The 6,272-nt window shown below is 33.8% G+C and overlaps 1 non-coding gene across 1 annotated transcript; it reads left to right on the top strand.

Moving 5' to 3' along the window:
• The first annotated feature begins 137 nt into the window (after nt 1-137).
• Nucleotides 138-210, top strand: TRNAF-GAA (transfer RNA phenylalanine (anticodon GAA)). Its single transcript has one exon. It is a non-coding gene; the product is annotated as a tRNA-Phe (tRNA).
• Nucleotides 211-6,272: the final 6,062 nt, after the last annotated feature.

The following is a 6,272-nucleotide window of genomic DNA, read 5'->3' as shown; positions in this document are numbered from 1 at the left end:
ATTTACAAAGTCTTCCTTTTAAAGATCCAAGAAATTCCCCTTTTAATTTAATACTTTTTCGTTTTTTTTTTTGTTTTCATTTTTAAGTGACATAGACCCAAGTCATCTAGTATTATGAGGATAATGCGTCGGTAATGGTCGGGATAGCTCAGTTGGTAGAGCAGAGGACTGAAAATCCTCGTGTCACCAGTTCAAATCTGGTTCTCGGCGTATGATTAATTTGTATGAGTATCTACTCTACAAATTAATTGATATAGATCGACATAATACATACTTATCTAGCTAGCTATCTGGAAGTAAACCCTCTCTTTATTTATTTTTTTTTTTTTTTTTGTTTCTATTTTTTAGATGAGCAAAGAGTCTATTATAATTATAATGTAGTAAAAAAAATAAATAATGTAGTAAAAGAAAAAAATTTCATTATCTTTCCTCTTCTTTTTTATTTGTTCACGCTGTGGCTCCTCACATTCAAAAAGAATGTTAATACTTCATACATATTTAATTAAAAAAAAAGATTAAAATAGTTGGTTGAAAGGCCCAACCAAAAGTCTGGTCTAGAGGAGTTCAAGGATAGAAATAACCAAGACTCATCTCAGCTACAGTACAAATAGAATCCGATTCCCTTTCATTTATTTATTTGTATTCTCTTTCATATTCCATTTCTTCATTCCTTTCTATGTGACTCTCTAGAGTTCATCTAAGTGATGTGCGCGATACAAAGTTCACGGTATAGAACCCTTGTTGTTCATCCTATTGTCTCGGCTCGTCCGAAATAAAATAAAAAGGTATCTTCAAAAATCGAGAATTTCAATGATGTATTGTCTTTTATTTCTTTTTATTTATTAGCCTATCCATAAGAATACGAATGAAACCTCAATTCCTCCGTTTGAGCTAGAAGAGAATGTACAAATATTCCTTGAATATTTGAAGTTGTAATTAGTTTCTTATCATTCAATGAGCGTCTTGTATTTCATAAAAATTGGGGGCAATGTAATCCTTACGTAAAGGCCACCCTATCCAACTTTCGGGCATTAAGATACGTTTCAGTCGTGGATGATTCTCATAAGAGATTCCCAACATGTCATAAGATTCTCGTTCTTGAAAATCCGCACTTTTCCAAACCCAGAAAACAGACGGAATTCTAGGGTTACTCCTTGGAGCAAATACTTTTATACATACTTCTTCCGGTTGATCTACACCATACTCTATTCTCGTAAGATGATACACACTGGCTAACAGTCCGCCTGGTGCTACATCATAAGCACATTGGGAACGTAGATAATTGTAACCATATACATATAAAATAACAGCAATGGAATGCCAATCCTCGGGCTTTATTTGTAAAGTCTCTATTCCTTGGTAATCGAAGCCCAAAGATCTATGAACTAGCCCGTGTTTGACTAGCCAAACAGACAAACGGCCCTGCATCTTTTTTATCTCTCCCGCACTTTTCTTTTTTATTTGTAATTTGTATAAGATAAGTATTTCACATTTACGATGAAATCGAATTTATGAAGATTAATTCGTTGTTTGTTATTCTGTTTCTGAATCCTACCTAATTCACTAATTCGTGGGAAGATATTGAACTTTTGTAGTTGAAAAATGTTTCAGGAGGAATCTCTGAAGTAGATGGTGGTTGATAGAGTAATCCTTGATTATAATTTCCAGTATGAGTACTGCGTACAAGACAAAACTTGTGATTGGTAGTAAAACACCGATCCCCCTGTTGAGATCTAATTCGATCTTCATAGATTTCGCGAGATATTTTCTTACGAAGTTTTGTTATAGCATCTATAACTGCCTCGGGTTTAGGGGGACAGCCCGGCAAATAGACATCCACAGGAATTAGCTTATCGACTCCCCGAACAGTACTATAAGAATCAGTACTGAACATCCCTCCTGTAATTGTACACGCGCCCATAGCAATAACATATTTAGGTTCGGGCATTTGTTCATATAATCTCACTAAAGAGGGAGCCATTTTCATTGTTACTGTTCCAGCTGTTAAAATTAGGTCCGCTTGTCTAGGACTCGATCTTGGGACCAGCCCATAACGATCAAAGTCGAATCGTGAGCCTATTAATGAAGCAAATTCAATGAAGCAACAACTGGTACCATAAAGAAGCGGCCATAAACTGGAGAGTCTTGACCAATTTGAAAGATCATTTAATGTAGTTGAAATAACTGAGTTTTGGGTTGTTCGATCAAGTAAGGGAAATTCAATGGAATTCATACTCAATGTTATTATTATTTTTACTTTTTTCTTTCTTTTTATTATCTGAATATTCAGGAACTAAGACCATTCCAATGCTCCTTTTCGCCATGCATAAACTGAACCAACAATTAGGATAAGCACGAAAATTAAAGCTTCTATGAATACGGGTACCCCCAATACATCGAAACTCATTGCCCATGGATAAAGAAAAACCGTTTCAACATCAAAAACAACAAAAACTAGAGCAAACATATAATAACGGATTCGAAATTGTAACCAAGCATCGCCCATTGGTTCTATACCCGATTCATAACTAGAAAGTTTTTCTGGACCCTTTCTAATCGGGGCTAAAACTCCAGAAATTAGAAATGCCAAAATAGGAATAGCACTTGATATTATTAGAAATGCCCAGAAAATATCATATTCGTAAAGCAGAAACATAGACGAACTCCTATGAATGTGAAAAATAGACCGGATTAGTCGATTCGACCTGGAATTCATTGTCAAGTCATCCACAACTGTTTGTTTAGTCAAACCAACAATTCAGTTTGATCGAATCGTCTAGTTTCGTTTGTTTGCTGTTGCGTTTTAAGATTTATTGATTGGAATTAATCCTATTTACATTTCACTTATTTCGATTTAATTTCGATATAGTACTAATTTGTATTCGATATAGTACTAATTTGTATAGTAATAGTATAAATAGATATTTATACTATTACATTTATACTATTACATAGATATTTATACTATTACTATATAGTATAGTAGAATACTATACAAATCCAAAACAAGTAAAACTTTTTTGTTTTCACTTCATTTCGTATTTTTCTAAATAAAAGGAATTCTAATATATAACTAATATCTAATATGTATTAGAAATAAAAAAAAAAAAAAAAAACCTTTTCTCTTTTCTATTATCTTATTATCTATTATATATATAGAATATATATAGAATATAGAATAAATTTATATATATATTATATAGTATATTATATAGTTATATATAGAATATAGAATAAATTTATATATAGTTATATATAGAATACATTTTTTATTTTCTATCTATATTTTATAGATATTATATCTTTTTATAGATATTATCTATATATATATTATCTATATATATATATTTAATATATATTATATATATTTATGAGATTCTGTTGAAATGCGCTTTTGTTTTCAGTTTCTGAGCGATCTCCCTGTGAGCGAGCTTATGGGAATGATTTTAACCAAGCAACTGGAAGCGACCAGTTCCAATCAACAAAGAATACAATAATTAGGAAAAAAACTATACAACTTTTTTTATTTGTATTTGGATATTCTTTATTGTTTTAGTTTGCTTTAGTTTTAAGAATATTATTTTCATTTCATTTTTATTAATTTAATAAATATTTTTTTATTAATTTAATAAATATTTTAAATTAATAAAATATAAAAATTAATAAAATATAAAAATTAATAAAATATAAAAATTAATAAAATATAAAATAAAAATATAAAATATAGGGCTATACGGACTCGAACCGTAGACCTTCTCGGTAAAACAGATCGAACTGATTATTATCAAAATGATTCGACCTATTTCAAAGACCCAACATGCATTTTTTTGCATTGGGCTCTTTCATTAACTGATAGAAATATCAGTTAGTCTACCATATATATATTTTTTCTCTTAGAAAAAAAAGGAAGATGGTTCCATGTGCTCTGATTCATTACTGATACAGGAGCACTACCAAAGTGTTTCAAAGAAGGGAAAGTTTATCTTGACGTAGGTCTGCTTCTGGCCTAGATCAACCTAAGTTAAATGAAGTCTCTATCATCCTGATTAAAAAATCAAAGATGAAACTTCATACACCTTAAGATTCATAGGACGAAAAGAGAATTTTTGAGGTCCTTATACTCATTATGCCTAGCATTGAATAGACTGGGTATTCGCCCTATCAATATCTCAAATCAATGATAGGTTCGATTCGGATCCTGCTCCTGCCTAAACGGCACCCGAATCGAACCAAACCATTTGTCAGGCTATTGTTCTCTTGTTTTGTTCCTTCAAAGTAATGGAGTAAGACATCGATTTCTCAAAAGGATCAATTTTTTTTGATTGCATGATAGACTCCCCTGAAAAACATTGGCGCGCGTGTAAACGAGGTGCTCTACCTAACTGAGCTATAGCCCTTGTGTTTGTGATACATATTTTATCATATTATTTAGATAATTTCTTGTCAAGATGAATATTACATGATCCAACATCATAATCATACCTTTTTGGTCGGTTTGATTGGTATTGCTTAGAAGTAATATCGGATTTATAATCCATCGATGTGATAGGTCCCTTTTCTTTCTCTTTATGATTCCTTATGATAATAAATGACCTACTTAACTCAGTGGTTAGAGTATTGCTTTCATACGGCGGGAGTCATTGGTTCAAATCCAATAGTAGGTAGAACTTATTAGATACCATTGATCCCGGTGTCTAATAAGTTTTTCTACCCACCTTCTTTTATTGATTTTCTATCTTTTTCATCCTATTCTATTTCCGTTTTCAATTTTCAAATTTTTCGTTAGATCAAATTTCACTATTTCACTTTTGATTGTATTTGATTCTATTTAATCAGCAGAATAAAAATGGGATGTAGAAACGAAAGTTCTGTTTATACGGAAATTCTTTCGATTAACCAACTAGTTACGAAATCGCGTTGATAGCCTTTACTCGTGTCCTAGCCCATCTGAGAGCTAGATTTGCCTCAATTGTTTGCCTCTTGCCTTCAGCTTTCCTCAAGTTAGCTTCCGCTATTTCAAGAGCTTGCTGAGCTTCTTGTGGATCAATGTCACTACCCTTTTCCGCATCCTTTCCAAAAATAGTGATTTCATTATTGACTATTCTAGCAAAACCACCCATCAGAGCCATCGTTAACCATTGGTCGTTAAGGCGTATTCTCAAAATACCTATATCTACAACTGTGGCAATAGGCGCGTGATTTGGTAATACGCCAATTTGTCCGCTATTAGTAGATAAAATGATTTCTTTCACTTCTGAATCCCAAACAATTCGATTATGGGTGAGTACGCAAAGATTTAAGGTCATTTATTCAATTTGCTCTCCATTTCTAAGTTCGTAGCCTTCGCAGTAGCTTCATCGATGTTACCTACCAAATAAAAGGCCTGTTCAGGAAGACCGTCTAATTCTCCGGAAAGGATCAATTGAAATCCTCTAATTGTTTCTGCTAGGCCAACATATTTCCCCGGGGAACCAGTAAATACTTCCGCTACGAAAAAGGGTTGTGATAAGAAACGCTCAATTTTTCGCGCTCTTGCTACGGTTAAGCGATCCTCTTCGGACACTTCGTCCAACCCCAGGATAGCTATAATGTCCTGAAGTTCTTTGTAACGTTGTAAGGTTTGCTTAACCCTTTGCGCAGTTTCATAATGTTCCTTTCCAACGATTCGAGGTTGGAGCATAGTTGACGTTGAGTCTAAAGGATCTACCGCTGGATAGATACCTTTGGCAGCTAATCCTCTTGATAGTACGGTAGTAGCATCTAAATGCGCAAATGTTGTGGCAGGGGCAGGGTCGGTCAAATCATCCGCGGGTACATAAACTGCTTGAATAGAAGTTATGGATCCCTCCTTGGTAGAAGTAATTCTTTCTTGTAAAGAACCCATTTCGGTACTAAGGGTGGGTTGATAACCCACAGCGGAAGGCATTCTACCCAATAAGGCAGATACTTCGGATCCCGCTTGGACAAAACGGAAGATATTGTCTATAAATAGAAGTACGTTTTGTTTATTAACATCTCGGAAATATTCCGCCATAGTTAGGGCAGTCAACCCAACTCTCATACGAGCTCCTGGCGGTTCATTCATCTGACCGTAGACTAAAGCCACTTTTGATTCCGCAAGATTTTGTTCATTAATTACTCCAGATTCTTTCATTTCCATGTAAAGATCATTTCCTTCACGAGTACGTTCACCTACTCCGCCAAATACGGATACACCCCCATGAGCTTTGGCAATGTTGTTGATCAATTCCATAATGAGTACTGTTTTACCT

Source organism: Durio zibethinus, unplaced genomic scaffold (genome assembly GCF_047325235.1).
Source record: "Durio zibethinus cultivar Kanyao isolate XHJ-2024 unplaced genomic scaffold, ASM4732523v1 HiC_scaffold_251, whole genome shotgun sequence".
NCBI lineage: Eukaryota > Viridiplantae > Streptophyta > Magnoliopsida > Malvales > Malvaceae > Durio > Durio zibethinus.
The sequence above is the reverse complement of the archived record's forward strand: the minus strand, read 5'-3'. Positions and strand labels throughout refer to the sequence as shown.